The 25,298-nt window shown below is 49.0% G+C and overlaps 1 protein-coding gene across 2 annotated transcripts in view; it reads right to left on the bottom strand.

The window, feature by feature from the left end:
• The window catches only part of TEKT3 (tektin 3), an 83,701-nt gene that overhangs the window by 33,771 nt on the left and 24,632 nt on the right, over nt 1-25,298 (bottom strand). Inside the window, exon 1 of one of the 2 annotated variants that reach the window (XM_049812693.1) lies at nt 7,080-7,128. The exons of the other annotated variant lie outside the window; for it this stretch is intronic. The gene's annotated coding sequence lies outside the window, so the exon portion shown is untranslated. Of the gene's footprint in view, nt 1-7,079; nt 7,129-25,298 lie in introns of those variants that run through there. 2 annotated transcript variants of the gene reach the window in all.

The following is a 25,298-nucleotide window of genomic DNA, read 5'->3' as shown; positions in this document are numbered from 1 at the left end:
GGATCAGTACCCCAAAACCAACAGAAACCTCCCAGATAGAAACGTTTGGGGGAGGGACAGATACTTGCAGTCTTTACAAGGCTGATACCAACAGATAAGCAATTTATTGGGATAATCAGAGACGGAGCCCCAGCATAAAGCCCAGCCCCCCCCCGAGTATCACCAGGAGAGCGCAGCCGGCGGGGTGACGCTCCCGGCACACCCCGAGGGAAGGGCGCGGGTTTCACCGAAGGCGGTGGCACTCCCCGGGGAGCATCCCTGCATTACCCTCAGTGACACCAACCCGCCGCTCCCAGCGAGGACCAGCCCATGCACGGCCACCCGTTCACTGGGGCGGTGCACGGCCTTCGCTGGTCCCTCCAGACCCCTCCTGCCTGGGAGGGTGGCATCTAAATATTTTACCTTTAGTTGATTAGCCCTAAAACAGTCTTGAGGCGTGGGCAGCATTGTAAAAGTCTTAGTCATGCAGCATCTCGGGGAGGCTCCCAGCTCGTACTGACAGACCTCTGCTTCTTGAAACAAGCGTGAGTTGTCCCCGTTACCCCCGTCCCTGGCGCTGCGGGGTAGGGGCACAGGGGACACCGCATCCATCCCACAAAGGGCTGCAAGAAGGTTATGAATAGGAACTCTGAATATCGTTATTAAAGTTTAGGTGTCTTATTTTTGCACCATGCAGGGCAGAGGAAGCTAGGACAGGTGGAATTTCTCTGGAGGAGGTTTCTGTTCTTGCAGGGTTGGATAGACGAAATACTTTCCTCTTCGAGCTCCTTGTGCTCAGGCACCCCAAAGTCACAGGGCAGCCACGCACAGCAACAGGGGTTGGGGAAAGGACGCTGTTACGGGCTTCTGCTGTCCCATACTGCGATAACAGGGCTTTGAGTAGTAATGACAACAACTGTTTACAAAAGGATTTGATCCTATCCACATGGACAGGACCCAGCTTTGTTACAAACTGGGGGTCATGAGGAATTACGGCGTTTTTTGTGTTTGCTACCAAGAAACACTCAGCGTGGCTTTGTAGCTATTGCAGCTCGATAGCCTGTGGGCAAAGGCTCCTTCCTGAGCAGAGGGCAAACACCACGTCCTGGCTGCAGTGGTGGACCTCGCGGCACGAGGAACCCCAGCTTTGGAGACAAGGTCTCCCTTGGAGGAGGTGGCTTGGTGCTGGCCTCTGTCTGCATTTCCGAGCTGGCAGAGCACAGCAAACACCAGTGAGCAGGTTCCTTTGCTTACTGTTATTTCTACCAGGTTTTTATTAAGGTTAAAGATCAAGGCCCTGCTGACCCTTTGGGCTGAGAAGTTCACATCCGAGAACACATTCAGGAAGGCGGGAGGGCCGGCACCCGCAGGCAACTGCCAAAACAAATCGTTGTATTATCCGACAGTTTCCTCCCCTGAGACACGATTCATGAAAGAGAAAAATCAAAGCCAAGAAGTCTTAGGTGTGGAGCAGCAGCCCTACAAAAAAAAAAAAAAAAAGAAAAAAGAGGGGGGGCATGAATTAGGCTGTGATACATAACACCTCTGGTTGTTTTCTTCATTACACGCATGCAATTAAAAACACATGCATGGTGAAATGCGGGTTTCTGGAGGAAAATGAGTTCTACCATGGGGAAGAGGAAACAAAAGTATACCAGGGTGGGGGAGTCCCAAGGTGACTGCAGCTGGAGTCCTGGTCTTCAGGGCTGCCCTCCCCACTCAGCCAAGCATGCTGCGGCCACCTCTCCCATCATGCCTGCTTACGCCAGCTCCCCCCAGCATCGATGCTCCAGTCTGGTGCATCCCACACCCATGCAGCCCCACAGGAGCTCGTGGTCCATTTCCCACCGCCTGTACGCTCGAGTGACTTCCTCACATCTCTGTGCTTGCAAAGAAACCCCACTCATCAAAACTAGCTGCCTACAAGAGTGAGGTGGTGAGACTGGCTGGCATTCAAGTATTATGACAGCAGTCCAACACCAGTTAGGAGATGCTTTCATTTCAACAGAGGGACGATAGGACTAATGTATTAAGTGTTGGTTCTTCTGTAGTGCATGGCAACATCTTCTAAATGCTTTGTGCCAATTGTTTCAGTCACTTGTTCTCCTGCAGAGATGAAAATGAAACTGCACTGAGGCAAAAGCAAAAGATTTCACATTTCTAGAGAGAATCCTGGACTCGCAGCATGTTTTGGGCCAAGAAAATCATCTCGCTTCTGCTTGCCTTTTTCTGCTTGGAGGGCCACAACAGGATCCTGAGGAGTTGCCTACAGGCAGCACTGCCCACTACAACACACTTTCCCTGCCTGCCAGCCAGGCCGGGCATGGAGCACAGTGCCAGGTACAGCATCTCCATCCTGCACCAGTGTGGGGATTCCCCCCAAGATGGATTTTTTCCATACCTCTTTGCTGTCAGACCAACACTTTCACTTGACATGAGGAAGCCAGGGCAGGAACTGGAGCACCACGTGTGGGCGATACATATGGGAAGTCCTCAGTGAATCACTTGCTCCGGTCCATGAAAATCCCCCACCACTGTCATTTACATAATTAATGCCTCTCATCCCAAAGGTTCCATTGCTTGAAAGATACTGAATATAGTATCTCGCCTGCAACAATCACACAGTGCTAAAGAAAGCACAGCCATCTCTGGGGAAGAAGTAGCAGATGTTATAATGCTACAGGACACCGATAGCTGGGACAAAAGTTACTAGGAAGGTGTACAAGCATTTGGCCATAAAAATGCTCTTAAAATCTCTATTCTTGCAAAAAGCATCTTAGAATTTTTAAGGGTCACAAGGACTTTATCTCATCTGAAAGACGGTACCTCCCCCTAGCTCCATGCTGAGGAACTGGTTCAGTAATGGCTCTCAAAACATCTCCCACTTTGAGCTACCCTGAAGCATCTGGGGACTACCCCAGACCCCCCCATACCATGCTGGGATATTTCCAGCTGATCCCCTCAAAACTTTTTATAGGAAAAGAAGCAAGAGAAACCAGATGAAACGGTTTAGTGGAGCATAGAAGGACAACAAGCCCTTGGATGCCACAAATGAAGAGACACAAATAAGAAGCGGGTTTCAACTTCTAAGGATCAGTCCCTGTCCCTCAGCATCCCTCTGAACATCTACACACCCCTTCCCCAGATCACCCAGGTCCTAAACTAAAACAGAGCTCAAAAGTGATGGGATGGAAAGACAAAGCACAGCTCAGAGAAGGCTGAATTTGTCAAGAATGGCCCCAGAGGCACAACCTGCTCACTGGAAATCCCACAACACTGGAGACAACAATGTCCTTAGCTTCAGACTACTGAAAAGAGACCCTTTCCAAAATTTACATTGCAAGTGAAAAGCACTGATTAAATTTAAAAAAAAAAAGTATCTTTCACTTCCACCCCAGACTTTACCAAGGGCTGCATCCACACAGATTTGCTCTTACGCTCAAGAACCACACATTTTCATTCAACGTTACACCTTCCAGTCTCTCCAACCTCATCAAGTGACACGAGTTTTCATAGTGCTTGTTATTCACTTCTCCTCCCCTTCTTTAGAAGAAGAATCAAATAGGTGAACAAGAGTGCGAGTATACTGTATTTTATAACAGCTGTAACACTACCATTATTGCAAACCAGGGGCTCAGCTTGTGTGGAACCAGTCTTTGAAGCCCTTGGCTTCAAGAGCAGATGCAGCAATGAGGGGCTACCTGCAAGCTGGTGAGGGCACAGCCTGTACTGATTCAGGCTCTCAAAGAGGAAAAGAGTAAAAGGGTGGAGAGCATCCACCCTGTTCCCTGTGTACATCTTGAATAACGAGTATTTATTGTCTAAATAAATTATTGTATTCCATGTATTACCCAGGTTTTCCAGCTGGAAGCCCAGTCAGTCCTATGCAGCACATTGCTGTATGACCCAGCTATACCAACCGATACCCATATTTCTCAAACATTTACTTGGTATCTTTTCCATTTGACTGTCACCTGAATTTTCCGCATGCTCTCTGGTTTAGGGACTGATTTTAGACCAATGGCCTCCAGCCCGTGGTGGCATTCACTAGCAGAGGAGACAGGAATGAAGGCAGTTTCATACGGGAGCAAGCAATGGCAATACACAGCTAGGCTACCGCTGGTGGTGCTCAGGGGATGTAACCAAGGCCATAGCTGGAGGCAAATTACTCTATCAAAATCTCTGCTGCAGACTTCTATCTTTCTGTAGGAAGGGGACACATGGCTTAGCAAGACCAGGAATTATTTTTGAGTGAAAAGCCTGTGCAGAAACGCACAAGATGCACAGTATACTGCATTTCCCAGCAAACAACTTGCACCATAATCTCTCACCCTGGTTGGCCCTGGCCCCGTGCAGGATGCATATATAAATCCTGTGCTGCCAGACATGAGGTTTCCCTCTGCCGTGCTTGCAGCAGCAGGAACAGAGAGGCCAGGAACAGCAAGAGCTCCCGGAGGTGCCGGGGGTTTGAAGCCAGAAGGCACAGCGCACGCTGGAGTGTCAGCAGGGCATGCCATTCTCCGCAGGGCACCGCTGCCCACCCACAAAGCCTCCTCAAAGGTCACATCTCCCTGCGATGGATGGCGACAGTTAAATTCATTCCACGCAAAGGGCCGGGTGGTGATTCATGAAGCTGTGCCTTGGGTTGTGCTGGCAGGACACAGCTGGAACAATAGCTGCAAGCAAAGTACAGCACGCTCTAGGGAGCGGGTGAGCAGAGGGATACATGCCACCACTGAGAGGTCACAGCTGGGCAAAGGAGGTGTCAAAGAGGGTCTGCAAAGCAGAAGTGAGAAAAACCTGCCGCCATAGCACCTTCGTGTCCTGCCAGCCCAGGGAGAAACAAGAGCTGAGACAGTGGGAAGGTGAGAGGATGCTGTGGCATCCCTTAGGGCAGGGCATTACCCATGAAGCTGCCAGGCTGCTCCAGGAGACTCTCCTACCTGGGCAATCCCCATCTTTCCCCAGCTCTGTGGACCAGGGGGATCTACAGTCCTTCCCTCTTGAGCCTGGTCATCTCATGGTGTTGCAGCTCTGACAGCTTGAGAAACAGTGATCTGTGGGAACAAAATGAGGTTCCCAGGTTTGGTTTTGTCCCAGGGTTGGTTTTTGTGAAATCTGGAGCATCTTTCAACCTTTTCAGGCCTCCTCACCATCCCTCCCAGGAACACCTAAGGGCAATGTGGACATCTCACAAAGGTGGGCATGGCAGACCTCAGCTCAAAGGACACAGAGCTGGGTACACCCGGGTGCAGCTCCTGTCCCAAGGCCAGTCTGACCAGTGGGTGTCCATCTCTCCCTCTCAGACAGTCTATTCTGAAACTTGGAAACCTTCTGGATAAAAACATTTCCAGGTCAGAGAGATTTCAAGAAACTGACATTTTCCAAAGAGGTAAAAAAAAATCCTAGTAAACTTTTTCAACAATTCAACTTCAGTTTTTTGGGAGGGGCTTATTTCCAAGAGACACCTCTAGTTTAAATACATGGGAATTCATAGGACTCGGCAAGGCATCCCACCACTCTTTGGAAGACATGACACTTATTCCTATATTCTCCCTTGCTATTTCTACCAATGGACCTCACTCCGTATCCTCCCTCTTCCTTACATGTTCTGCCTTATTAATAGTGTGCCTGCTGTCCCCACTCCAGCTCACCAAGGCCATCTTGAGATGGCAGGGGCTCGCACAGCTGGGGGGCTGGGGAGTCCCGAGGGCTCTCCATCACCTTCCCAGAGCTCATCCACAACACATGAACATGTGCATCTGCAAATACCTCTGCAATAGACAAACATCAGCAGACGGGAAGGGACAGAGGGAGGCATCAGAAGCTGCAGAGAAGCTGTGACAAAGTGTCCCACACAGGCAGGGGCCCCTTCTGCCCGTAAATACCCTGCAGATGCAGTCAGATCTGGACCAGCAATGCCTCATGCCCAGGGAAGCATGGCTGGAGAATATCCACCCAGGAGTACCTCTGAGGGTCTCTGCTTATGTCACACTTGAAGTTTGGTCTTAAATGACTCAGTGGGCCAGATTTATCTTGCCTAACTTTAGGCACTCTGCTAAATAAGGAGACACACGTCCCCTGGGGAGTTGGTGGTGAGAGCACAGGAGTCAAACACAGACAGACACAGCCCCAACAGCCTTCGTTCCCTCTGATGCGCACACACACTCCTTTTGCACTGCCACGTACATCCCTTCTCCTCATCCTCTGCTCCATTTATAAAGGAAAAGAAACATCCCTCCAGCAAAGTCAGGACCTACGTTGTGGTTTTAATTTCACTACAGGCTTTTTATAGCTTCCAGGGAAAAAAAGCCCTGTAATGTGAGAAGGTCGGTGTAATGTGACCAGCGTGCTCAGCGCTGCCAGGGCCAGAGGCAAATGCTGCCGAGAGCAGCTAAGCTCAGAAACGCAAACCTGCCATCAACAAACCAGGTTGGCACGGCCCCGAGCAGTCCCCTGCACGATGCAGAGCCCACCGCCTCGGGGGAAAGGCACTGGTTTCTCATGTTGACGTGTCAACCTCGCTCAGCTGATGAGTGCCATTACACAAGGAGCCCCGATGACCTATTCTGACACTGGGCCGGTGTTCAGTAGCTTCAGGATCACGCACTTGAGTAGCTGCTCACAAGTATCAGGGCAGGACACAGAGTCTAGTCCTTCATTTTAACACTGCAAAGCACTTTGAAGGAGCTGTTGGCTCCACAGGTCTTTACATTGGATTGCAGAGAGCATATTTGCGCTTAAGTCAATATGAAACTAATTGTTTGGGAAAGTAAAGAATTCAGACCCCAGATTCTGTTCCCCTTAACGCGAGGAAACTTTGGTGGAAAAAAAAGGCTGGAAAAAAATTCATCCAAGTTGGTTGGAACCTGAAAGCAAAACTGTAGAGGCATGAGGTCAAAGCCCAAAAAGTCAGAAACAAACTGGAGACACCCCCCTGAGCATCAGAAGAGCTGCTCAGGCACAGCCTGGGACTGGAACAGCGGGGAGGCTGCGGTCGGGGGCCACGGGGGAGGCAGCAGGACACCTGCCGACGCTACGTGTGTGTGTGTGTGTGTGTGTGCAGCCCACCCGGGCTCTCCCACCCTCCCGTTCCTTACCAAAGTGCTCATTCACAAGCTCTGCAGCCCTTGCTGCCGCAGCGACGAGCGCTTCAGGAAATCTAAAAGAGTAACAGGAAAAAGAGCAAAAGCTGCGCAGAGCCGCGCTTGGCAGCCACGCACCGACAGCACCACCCACCAGCTTGCTCACTCGCCCTCTTGGATGTTTATGTAGCGTCATAAAATCCTATATGACCCAATGGGGCTTTGCTGGTTTCTGAAACATTTGTGTCGTAACAGAGCTTCATTCATCAAACGTGTTGCTAATGAATTTTCCACTGAGCAAAACGGGGGATGCTCTCGGGGACAGCTCTTGAAACAGAGCCTGTGTTTGCATCCAACCACTGGCCAAAATTGGGTTCCTTGTTTCAGATCAGGTTAAAAAAAACCCCACAACCACAACATCCAAGTGGGGCATTCATCCCGAGCTTCAACCCCTTCCAAAGACAAGTCATTTTTACCTCAGAGGCGCACGTTCTCCCTCTCTGCGGAGCCACCCAAGACTTGCAGACAGCCAAAGGAAAGGAAGAGAGGTCACCCCACCAGCGACAGAAGAACCCCAGACCCACTTTCAGAAGGGAATAAGGCACTAAGGAGCCTGTTTTTGAGATTTAGACACACATTTTTCTTTTAAATTAATACAAAGTGAGAGTCCAGACTGTTTGGTGCAGAAATCTCTTCACCAAAGCAGGACCTCAGCCAGGGCAAGGACAGAGGAGAATATACTTGGTAAGTCCACGCCATTTGCCCCTTTTCGTCTTCTGCTCACAGCCTGCTCCCCAGCCCACTGCCTAGATCAAACCCTGCCATTTGGCAGGTCACAGCAGGAAAACCAATCCCCCATCGCACAAACCATGTTTCATAAGGAGATTGCATTTCAGAGAGAAAGCCTCTGGCATTTGGCTCTGTGACCCTACGGTGCATGAACCGTGTGGGCTGGGTGCTCGTAGAGACCCATCCAGCCCAGCAGAGAGGGATGTGTCCACACACACAGCCGAGCATCCTCACCGCTGCTCCCCATGGGAAGGCAGCTCAGTGGGACTTGCAAATATTTTGTGTTTGAGAAGAGCGAGTACTTGCCAGGAGTTCCCATGAAGGCTACAGCACATTGGGATCGGTTCCCAGTTCTCGGTCCAAAATATCCCTTAACATTAACGCCCAAGGCATGCTGCAAAAAATCAATTATCTGCTGGGACTTGCAGCAGGGACTGACTCCCTGGGAGTGTTTTCCTGCCCATTTTTAGCCTCTATAGGATTAGAGCTATATTGCTTTATAGATATTCTGCTTTACCCTGCTTCTTAATACAATGCCCATTACATCTTTTGGGGGAAACTGCACGTAGACGTTTAATGACTGCTCTTTTTAAAGGCCTAGATTATGTCCTTGCAAGCTTTCCTCAGCTGGGAGTCACCCTTTTAGATCTCTGATGCAAAAAAATATAAAAACAAAGAAGCAAAAGTGAAAGAAAAGGGAGGAAAGGCAGATAGCTGGATACTGAAAGGCCCAGGAAACACCAACAACCTTACAAGCCAACCAGCCCTAGCAAAGTTTCTGCAAGTGTCATGCCTGGACATCAGCAGAGTGGGATGCTGCAAATGGGAGGCAGAGACCCTCCTTAATGGCCAGAGGTTACATATGGGGCAGATAGTCAGTCATCCTGGAGGGCCAAGGAAAAGCCCTGGGCAGGAGAAGTTGGTCTTGCTGCTGTTGGGATACCCACGCCCTCACCGACATCCACAGGGAGCCCCTGATTTATCACAAAGGAAAGGAGCAGGCGTCACAACCCCATCTAAGATGACCTCGGGCAAATTATAAAAGAATCTGCACTCAGCATTCACTCCAACTAGTTGCCAGCCACAAGATCAGAGGTGCAACCCCACCAAGAGAAATATGGAAAACTTGCAGTGGCTTTCAGCTGGGAGCTTGCAGAGGGTCCTGCTGCCAGGGGTGAGGCACCTATAGCTCCCAGGAGACTTCTGTCCCCAAGAAAAGCTGTGTCAGCCCCAGGCAATGGTGCACAGAAGGGATGGGGAGGGAAGGCGAGGTGGCTCGCCTGGAATTCAGGCAATGCAGCCATTAGTCTTGAAGGACTGCGATGCCACAGGGAGGGGGAGGAAGAGTTTTCTAGGGCAAAAAGTGCTTATTCATCACCAGAACTCATTTGGAGATTGTCCAAAACCCAGCTGTTTGAAGAAGTGAAACTTCTCCTCAGCATGTCCCTCTTCTGACATAACTCTGAAGAAAGGTTTCTCCTCCCTGAAGGAGGTGGGATCGGGGACAGAAGTTCACTCTGGGACTGTCCCTCCCAGGCAGGGCTCCCTGTCTGCTTCTTGGCTCTGCTTCTTCCTCAGAAAGTACCAGTCTCAGCCTGTCCTACTGCGGGAAGAGAAACTGAGTTGTCGGGCAATACAGTAGTTGGGGAAAAAACTCTTCCTATGTAACCCTAGTCCCTGCCCTGGGGTACAGTGCCTGGGGAGCACAGCACAAGGAGCATCTTAGCACTCAGAACTGTCACCAAGTTGCTCCCAGGACTGCCACCAGCACCTGCAGAGCTGTGGGAGCATGAGCACAGGCTTGGGCAAGCCTCAGGGCAGTGGGATGGAGGGATCTGTATGAAAACAGAGAGTGAAAGACCTGCTGGGAGAGCAGCAGGAAACTGCAGGAGAGAAAAGAACTCAGGGACACGTCCAGGCAGGAGAGGGACCATAGCACGGTGTTAGGGGCTGTCCTGGAGAGCCCATTGCTGTACTCCTGCCTGTAGCAATAAGGGCACATGTGGGAGAAACGAGGCTTATGGGAGTAGCTGAGCTGTTGCAATGAATTTCATACCAGCTTTACGTATCACAAACTTTTACGGGTATTGCTCTGAAGTGATATAAGGTCTCATCCTCAGATGTTCCTCATGTCCCAACCCTCACACCTGCATTGCACTGTTGAGCAGCGTTGGCCAAAGGAAAGAGCAGGCAGAGAGAGGTGTGACAGCCCCCGCTTCACAGCACCCATCTCAGCAAGGCCGGATCCAGCAGTCCGGGAGCCCCATCCTGCCACTGGGGCAGCTGCACCCTGCAGGACATGGGCTTCTTTCCACACCTTGGAAAAAAATCCTCACAGCTACAAATGCAGTATAAATGCTGGCAGATAAACAGATAGAAGAGGCACCAAGAGCTGCTGTGACTGTCAGAAATGAGCACTTCCCATATGCATTAACTTAGTGCATCTTGGAGCACCAAAAGGAAACTGCATAGCTCCTGTCAGGTGTCTGTTCAATGGCACAGCCTGCACATCCTGACCTTTAAGACAGATCAAATAAAATTAGTTTCTTTGGATGGGGGAAGTAATAAAAGATAATTAAAATTAAATATAAACATCTTAAATTCCACTTATTTTCTGGCCCCCTGTTAATCCCAGGTGCACAGGCAGAGGATGACCACCAAGCTGACCTGGGGTTTAGCCCCACGCCAACCTCCACCGCATGGGTCACTACCCAGATCATTCCAGCATGTGAAGCCACAAAAGCCCAGTGGTGCAAGTGCCTCCTCCAGTCCTTGCGTTTGCAAATCTCAGGCTCTGAAAAGCTGACCTCCAAGTGCAGTAGCTTACCCTCCTGCCCAGCCCTCACCTGCTCCTGCTCTGAGCCCCAAGAGACACTGGCAGCTTCAAGAAATTGAGGGATTTCCCTTGCGGACAATATGGTTTGTCCCTGCTCTTTCATCTTTTATTAGATACCCCTCAGCCCTCATTATCTCTTTGTCTTCTTTAACAAGGTTAATTTATGCCAGCCTAAGACCAGGAAGCAACCAAGCTGCTTTGACAAGGCAAATGCAGTCAAGGAAGGGTTAAACACAGTTTTTCTCTATTCTGTCCTATCCTTAACCACACGCTCTGGTTCTTCCTCCACCCACCTCTGGTCTTTTCTCAGTTTCACAAGGCTATGGCTGGGGTTAACTGACTGTATAGCCAACATCTCAACAGCATTAACGTGCAACAACCTTGATGTCCCCATCCTGGGACATCTCAAGTTCTCTATGTGAACCAACCAAGCAGACCCCAGCTCAACCCTTGGGTCTGGGGGAGCTCAGCCTTAGTGTGAGCCAGGCTGCAGGGTCAGGCCCAAGGAGGTTTGACACTAAGCAAATATATCAGCACAACCCCATTGCTCCAGGCTCTATAGCAGGATGCTTTTATCCCAGAGGGAGTCCATAGCACAGAGCACATTAGCTCCAGTGCAAGCTGAGAGGCTGGAACAAAGCCAGGGAGCCATAATTTTTACCTTCTGTTTCAGAATAATTGATCTGCCTCATTTGCAGTGCTGGAAGAAAAGGGTCTGGCCAAATTTTGGAGCGAAGTTCACTTCTGCATGAAGACTCTCTCCACCTTCTTCAAATCCCACCTCTCAATCCCTGGCTGGAGAAACTGCTGCCATGTCTGCCTGCCAGCTCTGCCTGCTTAGCCCTGGGCCAGCCTGCCTGCAGACAGCAAAAGTGGAGGCTGGATCAGGAGTTGATGGGTCCTCATCAGCTTGGTAAATGGAGCTGTTTAAGGTTAAAGTCAGCACAAAGGCAAGTGAGACCTAGAGCTGTTCCGCATGGCCAAGCCGAGCATGACCACACCAGCAATGTCACTAGAGGAGTAATGGCCATCTGCGGTGAGGAGTATCCTACTGAGCTTTGGCTTTAATTAAAACTGTTTTGGTTTTCCCCCATAAAACACATATTTACGTCAAAAATTGCATTTTGTTAGATGTTACGTTCTTGTACCGATTGCACTCCCTAGAAATGAGGAGTTGGAAATGACACCCAGGATGTGTCCCAGGCTTTGGGGTACCTCATGGTTTCACACCGAGCCCCAGACTCATGGCCCTTCCTTCAGTTTGGGCCTGACCATTTTCCCAGGAGGCACCAAACCACTGTGTCTGCTCACGTCCCAGCAAAGACTCTTGCACCAGGGACAGACCAAATGCCACCGACCTCCATGAAGCCCAGGGTCATCTCAGCCCAGCTATGCTCACACCAGATGAAGGAACCGACTCTGTTGCAGGGGCAGGAACAGACTTGGGTTCCTCAACTGCCTGCCTTCACCACAAAACATCTTTCACAGTTTTAAAAGACAGGGGAAAGCATGAATCTTCACCCACCCTACTGCATCATTATGGGGAAAGCAGAGTTTGCATGGCTACAAGCACCAAACTCTCTACGGAATCTCCCTATCCCTAGATGTTCTTCAGGGCTCCACTTGGACCAGCCTGTCCAAGCAGGGTGCATTTTTCCATGCTAAGCTATGGCCAAAGCCCTACACAAAACAGAGCATTGTCCCCTGGAATCTGCAAGCCTTTCCCATAGCAATCAAAGCAAGCAATAACCTCCACTCCCTGGGGAGCGACGCGACCTCTGCTCGTTCCCACTTGACAAGCGAACAGCACTTGCCGATCACACCATTTTGCAGACAGGCAAACCACCACAACTGCTGTTACCTGGTTTCAGGGTCACCATTACAACACATCTCCTCTAACTCCTGCATCACCTAGGTTTTATAAAGGCTCACCCTATCATTTCTGCACCGTTACGCTACAAGATCCTTGAGGGAGGAGAGTTTCTAGTGTAAGTGCTGACACACAGCCACAAACAGCCCAGATTTTCACAGCAGCACCTTTCCCTGCACACCCTGCTTCGTCTAGACACTGGAGCCTGGGCAGAGCATCCCTGTTTATACATTAGAGAGTGAATCAGCAAGTCTAGAGCCCTGCTCGCTGTGGATTAGCTCTCCATTGGAAAGGATAGCTCTTGTTATCGTCATTGTACTTTGCCATTAATCTGTCCAAAGGAGTCTGGCCAGCAGCCCAGAACAGCTGGGGCAGCCACAGAGAGTTTCTGTTCCCTGAGCATATTTTCATCTCCACCATGCTGAGCTCCCTATGGCCTTGCTAACAGCCTCAGCTAATAGCAGAGCCCACTTCCAGCTCAGAGAGATCAATGGTAATTTAATTGCTAGAACATCTTCCAGGAAATGTGCTGATGGATCCATGCATGGTTAAAGGGAAAATAGAGAGGAGTGACATGGTGAGCATCAGAGCAGGGCTTGCCTAGGCTGTTACCATGCTATAAAGAACCCCATATTCAGGCACGACCCCTCTGAGAGAAGAAATTCTCAGTCTAGGTGATTGCTAGCTGTGGTTGCTGCTGCCCATGGCTGCCAGCAGCAGTGCAGACCCACACGGTTCACCGCCTTGGGGCAGAGATACAAAGAGATCGTGATGCACACAGGGACTGCTTAATAAGCAGGGCTGGCAGCTCCCCAGCAGTTTCTACCGTGTTTTGATGAGTTTACTGAGGTTGTAGAGCAGGGCTGTAAATTGAGAGCAGCGGGATCTATTCCCCTTAACCCTCCAGCATGCCATCAGACAGCAACTTCTAAGGAGGGCCTGGGTGTCTTGCTACCTCTGCTGAAATTTGCAAGCAAGATCAGCAACATCTTCTCTTTTTAAAGCATTTCATAGGCTCTTGGAGGTCCAACATAGTCAAACAAGCAAGAACGAGCAGCCTTAGGGGAAGACCATGAAGGGACAAAGCATCTTGCACAGATATGATGAGCTCTTTTCTGCTTTGCAGCCCCAAGTGTAAGATGCAATGGCAGACAGGTACATGACTGACTTATAAAGTCCCCAGTCTTCTGGCTGCCTGTAGCTGACATGATTTATTTGGGTGGCTGGAATGCCATCTATCTCCTGAGGCTGCTACAGGGGAGCCCAAGATGACAGCACCAAGGGGAAAAAACTTGTGACCTCAGAGGAGCTGCAGCAGACTGGCTTTCCACAGATCCCACCAAAAGGCTGACAGGTCCTCATGTGAGGTCTGGGCACAACCAGCCCTCCCCAAAGTAGGAGTCCTGCAAGAATTGTCAACCTTGACTGCAAATCAGGAGCCTGGCTGCTTCCTTTTGTGCCATCCTCCATCACAGCTTTAGCATCTTATTAGCATTTAGGGAGTTATGTTTGGAGAGCAAGAGGTCTGATTCTGGCTCCTGATGACTGTAAAGAGTAATCTGTCATATATGGAGAGGACCGTGGGCTAAAACATAACTGCCAATCTTCTTCCTGCATGTGCAGCCTTTGCTAGTCCCTGGCATACAGTCAGTGCAGTCAAGCAGAGAGCGTCAAGGCAGATGGAGAGAGGTGGAACTGCAGTTCCCCATGAGGACAGTTGGTCCAACCTCGGTAGGCAAGCACCAAGTGATCTGCTGGCCTCCTCCCTCTCACTGCTGGAGTTTTAAGCTCCAAAACCCATCAGCAGTTTTAAGCTCCAGTCCCCCACAGCAGCTCCCCACTTCTGTGTGGGGAATAAGCAACTGGTACCTCCTCAGCCCGTGGCAGTCCTACCAGCACACCCCATCTCAGAGGATGCTACTGCATTGTACCAAATCAGTCTGTTCATCTCTAGCTTTACCACTACAGCAGACCCATCTTCCCTGCTCCCTGCAGAGCAAATGTTAACAGCTGCTGCAAAAGGAAAGGACCATGGGGTAGGCAGCCCCTTCTGCAGCTCTGACCTGGACAGCCACATGTACATGCCTCCAAACAAGGCTTTCCACACATCTTCAGCTGAACCTGCTCACACATTACCCTGATCATCAGTAATTGAAGGGAGAAAAAAAAAAAAAAAAGGGTGCAACAATAATGGAGTAAGAGCTTTCCCCCAAGCAATGACTGCAGTCCTGGAACAGGCTCACAGCCTGTGCTCCTTCAGCTCAACAGATGATCTGCATTTTCTAAAGGAGGCAGTACTTATTTTCAATGCTATTCTTCCTAAACAGATAATGCAGAGTCTCATACCAGCACAGATAAAGATCTAGAAGAAAGTCTAGCACTCCTTCCCCAGGTTTATTGGGAAGAGATCTTTTATTTATCTATTTAAAAACGAAAAATCTGTGGTCAAAACCAATCCATAATCAGTTTGTGGTTTTCAGATTTCTAAAAAGAAACTGCAACATCTTTAAGAAAGCATCTACTGTGCATTAAGAAAACTTTTAAAAAGCATCTAACAGTTTCATTTAGCTAGTAAGAAGTTTCCATTATGAGAAAAGTGGAAAAATCCCTTGTTCAGCCCAAACTGCACACTCAGAATTACCACTGCAGGACTAAGGTTGGACTTAAAGAAGAAGATGCCACCCACTGAAGACAGGGATTAAAGGTGGCTATCCTTGGAGTTTTGTGAGAATGCGGTGCACCTTTACATCTGAGCCAGGGGAATCCCACCCAGCCTTTAAGCTTTGCTCCTGTCCTCGCTGTGCTAACAAGCAGCTCAGCTGAAAGATGGAGATAGGGAGAACAGGGAGAGAGAAGAAACATAAGAATGATCAGTCTGGAAAGACTGAAATTACAGCCTTTGGGCTCTCTTTCCCATGATCCCCTTCCATGCTATGATATCTAGGTGAGCCTTGAACCCAAATAAAAGCAGGAACACAGCAAAATCCCTGTAAGCGTTGGTTTCACTGGAAGAGATAGGGTTTGGGGGTAGAACCACATTTCTAAGCTACCCCTCAGTACCCATGGACTGCAAGCATCTGTGACCCACCTAGATAGTTTTCCTGCACCCAGGGCTTACAGCTTGGTGCAGAGCTCAGGCCTGAGCAGTTCGGGAAATCCAAACAGGGCTGGTGTACTAAACCTTTCTGGACTTTGCATCTGCAGGGTAGGAATCAAAATGTCATTGCTGATGCAGCAGAGGCACTCACTGCTTGAGCAGGGCAGGGATGCACGAGCGAGGAAGGCAGCGCCGACCTCGGAGCTTGCAGCAAGCTTGCAGGCGCCGCGTGGGGAACCTGATGAGCTGGCACATAGCTAGGCAGTGTGAGACAAGCCATAGGAATGGAGTTTATTGTTCCACTTAAGCAGCTTGGAGAGCAGGCCAGAGATCAGACCAAGGTTTAATGAAAAATAGTTTGAGGTGAGATCAAGATCTCTGGCAACGTTTTGGAGGCACAGCCTCGGAGCCACGTGTTACGGCAAGCATGACAGAGCATGCCAGGCTTTAAGATCATTGCTCATCAGGATTATTCTTCCTGCCTTTAAGGCTCTAAGGTGCAAAAGTTAAATCCCCCTGGATCCTAGAAGACTGATCCTGCAAGGCAGTGAATGCTATCCACCTGCAGAGATTCTCACATCTAGACATTATCAGCCCCACCCTTCTGCCCACACATCTTTTTCATATCACAAAGACCTGGGAGTTTTACTCCCACAGAAGTCAGCGTTAACCCTCCACCATGCTGCTATTCAAAGTATCACAGCAGATCCATAAACACATATAAACCCCAGCCACTCAGGCGAGCATCACACGATGAAGGCCTTCAGGGCACCATCTCTGCAGTTCAGATTGCAGAGTGCATTGAAGAGCATTGCCAAAAATAACCAGCGCTTCTTGCCGAGTGGCAGCAGGACAGTCTTCCTGAAAAATACAGTTCACACAGTTTTTGGAGAGCCAGTGCTGGCCTTTGAAAACCTCCTCACCTGCCACCCACATCTGACCTCCCATTCCTGCTGAAACAGTGGAGAACACAGTAGCCAGAAAGCTTTAACACCACATGATGTTAACAGAGTCAAAACTCCTTGCAAGCAAGGTCAGACCTTGAGAGGTAGTTCAGGTAGCATTGCTGTGAAAAAAACCACCCTGAAAAAGTCTCAAAGCACTTTAAACCGTGTATTAAAGGCCATTACCCAAATTCCATAGATGGGGAAATGGAGGTGAAGGGAAATGTAGTGATTTGGACCTTCTGCACCCAGCAGTGAGTGGCCTGATAAAACCACCCTGATCACAGGCCTCATCATGCTTCAGGGTTAATCACAAAATTGAGGCTCAGACTCCAGTGTGCTGCATCCCCACCCTGGAGATGAGCCAGGACAGCTTACTGCAAGGGATCCAAGCCCCTGAGCACCCCGAGATCTTTGCAGGCACTTCATGCCTGGACTGGAAAACACTTCCAGCACTGTGTTGTGGTATGGGGAGTCAGGGAATCCCACTGCAAGAAGGTCAAAGCTGCCTAGACCAGTCCTGAGGCTAAAAGCATGAGGGTCCAAGGGGGTAATGTGCTGTGTTGCAATTAGTAGTGGATTCACAAAGAGAGCTTGTGTTTATGCACCGAGCTATAAATATTCCTTTTTGAAAAGGCATAACTGGAAAAATGTCTAAATGTCTATTTTTGCCTCCTCTGCTTCACCCACTCGAAACATTGACATCATACCAAGCTCCTACTGAGACAGAGCTATTCCCCGAGACCCAGAGCAGCACAACTGCACCCAGCGTAAATGCTGGAGAAAGGAAAAAGCATCTTTGTAGCCTGGGAGGACAGACAGAGCAGCGCTTGGGGAGGGGGAATTCTTGTATGAAAGTGGCAGGTTTTCCACTGCTCTTTGATTCCAATAAAAATGACTCAGCAAAGCCCAAGTCCAGGCTGTCACAGCTTTGCCTTGGGCTCATCTGAGGTCCAGTACTACTCCAAGAGGCTTCCAGCTACCCAGGTTCAGCGTTACCAGCCAAACAGCAGGTAGTTCTCTCCAATCTCTCCCTCAATTTCATATAACCCCACAGAACCCACCCCAAGCTGCCACTAAGGAAGGAAAGCCACATCTCAGTGAGAATAAGACAGTTTGCAGCAGACCGTGACCCCCGTGGCACTCACCACAGGCTTTGTGAAGAGCTGCAAATGATCAGAGAGCAGCAGGCACTGGCAGCTCCATCACCCCAGCATCTGCAGCATCTCCCCTCTGCTTGCATGGGATGGTGAGGACAGGTTGAGCACTGCTGGCAGTGTTTGGCATGAGCCAGGAACTACTAACTGTAATTGCTGGCAGCAGCTCAGTTCCTCCAGGGCTCAAACACAAGCACTTGCAGAGGGTAATGGCAGCAAATGCTTCCCTGCCTGGAGATGCTGCTGGCACAGGTGGCTGCGTAATGACAGATGAGTCAAGTGGTGAATGAAGACACAAAATTGCTGACAAATGCTGTTTCAGAAACACCTTGGTGTTAGCCGGGCAGCTCTTAGCTCTATTCACGACCAACTCTAATTTCTACCTGCTGTGCTCATGATTGTGGTAAAGCACTCTGAGATGAAAGGTTCTCCGTGACAAATCCTGCAATAAAAAGCTCTGCTTGTGAGGTTAAAATACTAGGCTAGAGGCACAGAGACACCCTACAGACCTGATCTAGGGACTAGACCGCAGCATCCTCCCAGAATCAGCACCACATACTGCTGACGGTTTGTCACCTCTATGCCATGCTGTCAGATCCATGTTCCTTTCAGCAGGGCAGGTGTCTCATCCAGAGGCACTTTTCTAAACATCTATCAACACATTGGTGACATGCTCAGGGAACAGCTCTGGAGCACAGTAACTACCCCAAAACCCTCAGCAGCTTTGCATCCAGTCAATCCATCAGCCAAGTCCCAAAGCAATACTAAAAGCCTCACCAGGGGTCCCCAAGCCACAATGGCCACCATTCTCCCCAGCCTTCTCGTCCCACTCTTGGGTGCTGGCATATATATGACCACAGTCACTCCTGCAGGAAATCAATTCATATTTTGCTTAAATAAGGCAGTCAGCACCTGGCTTATATCTATTTAATGACCTGAGCATATGGTTTCAATACAGCAGACAAGGAGCAACCACAGCATAATAAGTCATTTAGAGCTGCAATTAGCTCTGGGCCCCCAGTTGTATATTACAATAACAAAGTAGGTGCTGCTACATGTGTTGACAGATGCAGGGCAGCGGTGGCAGGGGGGAGGCAGTGGTGTCAATTCCACTGCACCCCCAAGAGACACCCTATATCTCCCATCCTCAGATCCCCAATGCTCCCCTGTGCCACATCCAACATTATGCTGCTGCCCTGCTCTAGCACCTTGCATGTGGGCAGGAATCCCTGCGCCTGCACCATGCAGCAAACTCTTGCCTACCCAGCTCTGAAGCACTGGGCTACGGACCACAGGCAGGGCCCAGGACACCATTTCAGCCTCGCCAGATGCATGCCTGGAGTACAGAGCTCACCAACATGATGAGCCTTCTGGGCATCCCCAATGCCACCTAGACCCTGTCCATCGCAACCCTGGGCTCACTGACAGCATGCATTGCTGTGCCTTGGGACTCCAAAATAATAGCAATTGATTTCAGCTGGAGCTGAACAGAGCCCTCAAAGTATATTATTAATACTAACGGGCAGTACGAGCTGAAACATAGAATTACCATACTGCAAATTTGCAGCTCTGGAGAGGTCCCTTTTCCCCTCAGTGACAACAGAAACGTCAAAATTTCCCATAAAATGAAGTTACTGAAAAACTCATTTTAAGAATTACCAAAGCCAGCACATTTGGTTTCGGGGTGGTTTTTTTTCTTCTTTTTTTCTGTTTGTTTGTTTGGGGGTTTTTTTGGTTTGGTGTTTGTTTTTTCTCCCTAAAAGTGCTTTTTACAACACTTGGTTTTGCCTGTTTCCACGTTTACTTTAATTCATTATGGAGAGGCAGCACCTCAACCTCCTCTGAAGACATAATGCATTTTCAACTACTTTTAATGATAAAAATTCAATTCCTTGAAACTTTTATACCTCTGGCCATTTTGCCACAGAAAGCTGTACTGGTAGAACATTTTCAAGGCAGCTCTAACATGCCTGAACTCCGATGCATATGCACAATCTAATCCAACTACATATTACTGTCCTTGGTGCAGAAATAGAGAAACTGAGATGAAAAAAATAGCTAACGTATCCAGTGAGGAAAAGAGGAGAGCAAAGAGCAGCCCACGACACTTCTGCCAGTCCTCGACCTGACCACAGGGCAGGGTTCCCACCTGCAGAGACGCTGGTTGCAGGGGTGCCCTGGGACACCTTCCCGCAGTGAACTCTAATGCGTTCAAGCACATGTGAAAACATGCAAAAGAAAAACAAAAATGTTTTCTCAGTCACCTCAGCTACCATTTCAGGCTCTCTAGGGATGATTTCAACCTTTTCCTATACCATTTCTCACCACAGTACTGCCTATAAATAACTCTGGTCTTTCACCTGCAGAACGAGAAGGCCATTCCCCAAGGGAGAAGGTGTAATAGCGAAAATGGTTTAACACAGAGGTATGAACAAGATCCCAGCCCTGGTAAAGCCTCTGTGCAGCCGGAGGAAGGAAGGTGGGTGTTTTCCTTCTCACCATCCCCAAGCTGTGCAAGCACATACAATTCACGCCTGCTTCAGCATCCTCTGCATAGGCAGGGCTGGCCTACAGCAAACCTAGAGAGCAATCACTGCCTTACCCCCCGCTTTGCTGGGAATACGTGATCACAGAACAAACCAGTAAACCCAAGAAGCTTGGAGAGTGGTTCACAGCACATCGTACACCTCTACCACTTGCTTCAGTACTCCCCTGTGACACCATCCCGGTGCTAATGACATACATCAATGCTATTAAATAGAAGCCATCAACCCCCCTTACAGCTGATGCCCCACACAGCCCACCTGCACAGGAGGCTGGATGCCAAAGGGGTGCAGGGGGACAGCACCCACAGTCCCCCCAGCCACAATCGGGAAAGACACAGCCCCAGCTGGGTCTCCCAGCTATTTCTGTAGTCATCACATCAGCAAGGAGATAAGAACATGACGTCACCACGTCCCTTTTCCAGGATCCCTTGCAGCAGACAGAAAAGTCAGAGGGAAGAGCTGGAAACTAAGGTTTATTTATTTCTTCCCAGTTCCATGGCTTGTGACCAAAGCCGCGGGTTGGCAGGCGAGTGACACTGCTAAACACGGGGCTTGTGACGTGCTGCATCTGCGCCTGCAGGCATGAGGGGTGTGAGTTACCCCAGGCTCTAAATAGGGCAGGGAACAAATTTATTTATACATCCATAGAAAGCAGTAATTTCTCTTTTTTTTTTTGTTGCATTTTCCAATTCTTTACTTTTTTTTTTCCTGCAGAGGCCCAACACTGTTTCCCCAAAGCATTCAGCTGTCAAGTGGCACCAGTCCCATCTCAGCCAAAATCACATGAGCTGACAGCAGCAGTTGGGAACAGCGCACTAGACACAACAGCAAATACTCCTGATTATTAGATAAGTTGTTTATAACTCTAGCAAAGTTTTCCAGGGCAAATGGCTTCCTCAAGCAAATTTAACGTTGATGGAAAAAAATTTGACAATTTTTCTTTCACCATCACAAGGAAAATACTTTCAAATGCATTAAAAGTTGAAACAGTCTGTCACCAGTTCAGTCCCTGAAGAAGTACAATCCGACATTAGAAGGGATCACCCCTGCAGGAAGGGGTGTCTTTTGCTGTCTTCATGACAAAACTTCCCAACCATATTTGCCATTTAAAAACTTCAGAGAAACGTGACGTCACATCCCCAGCAGAGCCCTACCAGCCAGAGAGCACTCCAGGGATACAGGCACCCATAGCTAAACTGGGTGCCCTCCATCCCACCTCTCCAGAGCCTCCTGCTCCCTTTTAGGTGCTCTCCTTACCAGTGCTCTTGCTGTAGAAGCTACCTCTCAGGTAGACAGGCTGGTATAGTCTTTAATCGAATAGCCATGTGGCATTTTGCCCAATTTGAACCCTGCCTTGCTCAATGCACAGGATAGACCTTTTGCGGCAGAGATGGACACACTGTCAGAGGCGCCTGCAGGCTCCGTTGTGCAAGTTGGAAGGTCTTAATGAAGGAAGGCGGCCATAGAGATGGTGCTAGAAAACTGGATTGTACCTCTGTCAGCCAAAGAATAATGAGGTGATGCCTTTGCAAGTGGTTTTAAAAAAAAATCTGGCAATATTCCTCAGCACCTAGGGTCTCAGCTGGCATGCACCAGCAGCTGAAGTCCTTAGGTATACACTTTCCAGTATCACATAAGGCTAATGACTTGCAAAAAATTATGTCCCCGAGCAATTTTGACCTTAGCATCTCTGCTCATCTGTAAAAGGAGTAGCAGCTCATCTACCAGTGACTGATTAGCTTTGCTGTTACATTGCTTTTAATTGACCTGTGTGCATGAAAGTGTCACGTGCGTAGATACATACATAAAGTCCAGTAAATGCAACTTGAACAGACCTCACACCCTAAAGACAAGCAGGCCAGGGAAAAGGGATAAGAGTACACGCAAATGCTCATTATAAACTCCTCTCCGTTCCAGTCCATGCTCCTTCAGCAAAATACAGCTTCAAGGAGAGGGAACACTGATTCCCATTGCACTTTTCCTCCAGTCACCCAACATCTCAAGTGGATGTAGATGCACAGAGTCCCCAGAGGCCATTCCCCTCAGCCAAATCTCTGCAACCGCTGCTGGCACTCAGCACTGATGCCAGCAGGGTCACAAGACACAGGAGAACAGAAAACTGGGCCCTGTGTGTGTGCTGGACTGCGTGGGCATGCAGGCATCTGCATCTCCATACCATGCCTCTGCACTGCACCCTTTGTGGGGCATTTCCAAGAAGGAAAGCAGCAAACAGCTAGCAATGCATGTGAAGCAAGTTCACCAGGAAGAGGTTATGGTTTTGTCCAGACGTGAGAGCAGACAAGAACAAAATGCAATACCACCACCTTTTGTGCTTGTCTGCTTTCATTCAAAGGGGGCTTTTAGGAAAAGAGTCAAAGTTAAATGCCATTTTCATGTGTAGTTTAATGCACTCTGGAAAACACTTGGGAGCATCTTTTTCTTTTCTTCATTTCTAGCTGGAGACAAATAATTTCTTCTTGCTGCAACACGCCAAGGAGCTACATGGTAGCACACGCAAGGGAGGTTTTCTTGCAAAAATGACCCTATTGCAAACACTAGGTGATGACAAACTGGTCTCAGCTGTGGACGTTCCTACCGAGTCCTTCTCAGTCCCAGGGATGCTGCTACCTCTGCTCAGCTTTGACAGCACTCGGGTTTCCTCCTCAAAACCAGCTTCTTGAGGCTCTCCGTTTGGCTCTGTCTCTGCTGGGCAGTTCCATGCAGCCTTTCTCTGTTCATCTTGCTCAACAAGCATCTTGACCACAGGGGCCGTGTAAGTGGTATAGGCAGGCCGTGGGTGGTGGCACTGGATGAGGTGGCCAGGCAGACCCATGTTGGCTGAGGGCAGCACGTACTCTGGAACCCAAAAAACAGACACCGTGAGAGCCCAGCTGGTTACCTCCTGCCTTCTTCATTCTCTGGCAAGGGTTAGAAACAAGGATGCCTTTGATGACACCAGGGATGCTCTTTGGAGCCAAAGACCATGGCTGGTATCAGTGATGGTTTTGCTATGGCCATGGAGGGCCAGGCAGCACTAAGAGATGGCAGTGCTATACCAGGTACCTACTCTGCATCAAGATTCAAATAACCCATGCAAGAAATACAGATAGTGTCCATGCTTTCTAGCCTTTGTGCCTTTATTTCTATACTTGAGCACAGGATGTGATTGCACTGACCAAGGAGGAGCTGCAGAAGGTCAGTATTACACCGACAAGCACAGTGGGAAAGAAAAAAAGGCAGGGAGGAAATCAACAGTTCTCATTTCTGCAGCACTGACCAACGGCCAAGATAGCACACAGCAGGATAAGACCACACTGAAGATCTTTCCAGTCTCAGCTTTCTGCCCTAAACCCCTTAATCACTCAAGTCTTAAACCTCAAAGTCACAAGGTTGGTAGAAATGGCTGGAGGGATTAGACTGAGCCTACCTGGGAAGATGTCTGTCCAAGGCAAACTTTAAAGCAGAAAATCCAAAGGAAAAAAAAATCATGCAGAAAAGGAAGATGCATTCAAATAGATCTTGGAAAATGAGATCATCGGTATTAGTATTTTTAGATACAAGGCTTTTCATAAAACAAGCTTGTTTTCACTTAGATGTCATTAGTCCTTTAAGAGTTATATAGCACAGAAGCAGAGTTTTTAATCTCAAATATTTTATTTTACTAACTTGCTTAACGCAACAGTTAACTATGACTAGATAGTCAAAGTAGTAAAATGCAATCTTGCTTAGCACAAACAGCTCGGATAAGATGGTATGAAAGTCCTGCTGATAAAGGCTCCCCTGAAGGGCTGTTGCTGTCAAAGGGATGAACTTCCATGCTACAACATATTTAAAACTGGTGGGTAGCGAGCTCTGAACAGCAGGCAAGAAGGGAAGGAAGAACAGAAAGATGGAGCAACCATCCTGCAATCAGGCTTAAGATATCCATACTTCCAGTTTGAGAGTCCCCCATGCATGGTGGACACAGCAGTCCTAAGGAGAGGAGGTGGGGTGACTCAGTTGCCCTCAAAACAGGCAAGGGCAAGAAGTGCCTGCTATGGAGGTCAGCAGAGGCAGGACATGGTCCTATTAAAGAGCAAGGCTATTTGGTTTACAGATGTGGAAAGCTCAATCCACAAAGTGATGCTAAATCTTATTCCTTAGATGCTTTATGAACCACTTCACACGTGAAGTAGAGGCCAATAACACTTGTCACCTCCATAGCCCTGTTCACCAGATGTCCCTGGAGGGCACAGCAGCCCCTGGTTACCATTTCCCAAGCTCAGCTGAGCCAGGAGCACAGAGGAGGGAGGCAAGCTGCTTCAGGTGGGATTTACCTGCCCACATTACACACATCTCCCTGTTCCTAAATCAGTCAGGTGTAGGTGGAAAGCCTGGTCCTTAACTCTCATTGTACACCATTTTCTTTTCTTTTTTAAATTGGGAATAATTCTGCCTCTTGTCTCCCCTTCTCTCTTGCAGAGGGTCAGTCCTTTGTGACCAAGCTATGCATATCAGGGCAACACCCAGAACAAAAACACACTGGGCTTTGTTAGGGCTCTGATATTCAGCTATGATACCCAGGGTCCTCATCAGAAAAGCGTGCCAGCTTTGGGTGTTCATAGATGGGGACATGCAGGGACAGAGGTGCGAGCATTTCTCCCAAGGTCCCACCACAAGCTCCTGGTGGAAACTAAAAACAAAAACCCTGGAGCTCTGAGTTAGAGTTTTAGAGAAAGGAGAGCATTTAAAGAAACATGCTGCTTCAGAGTATCTTTTGCTAAAGTTGTAGGGACAGAAGGAGGGAGGAAAAGTGCCTTTTCAGTGGCTTCTGCACCAAGCTGCATCCCGCAGGCTCCCAAAAATGTGCACCAGAGCCACCACTCCTGCAGCCTCTGGCCGTGCCGCGGGTGGTGCCAGATGGGCCCTGGGTGTGCAAAGCGTCAGGAATTTGCTTTTTACGTCAGTTGTGCTCCCGCTCGCACTGCGGGAACGTGGCCGGCGCCGAGCTCTGCC

Source organism: Accipiter gentilis, chromosome 10 (genome assembly GCF_929443795.1).
Source record: "Accipiter gentilis chromosome 10, bAccGen1.1, whole genome shotgun sequence".
Taxonomy (NCBI): domain Eukaryota; kingdom Metazoa; phylum Chordata; class Aves; order Accipitriformes; family Accipitridae; genus Astur; species Astur gentilis.
This window is presented reverse-complemented; position numbering and strand designations above follow the sequence as displayed.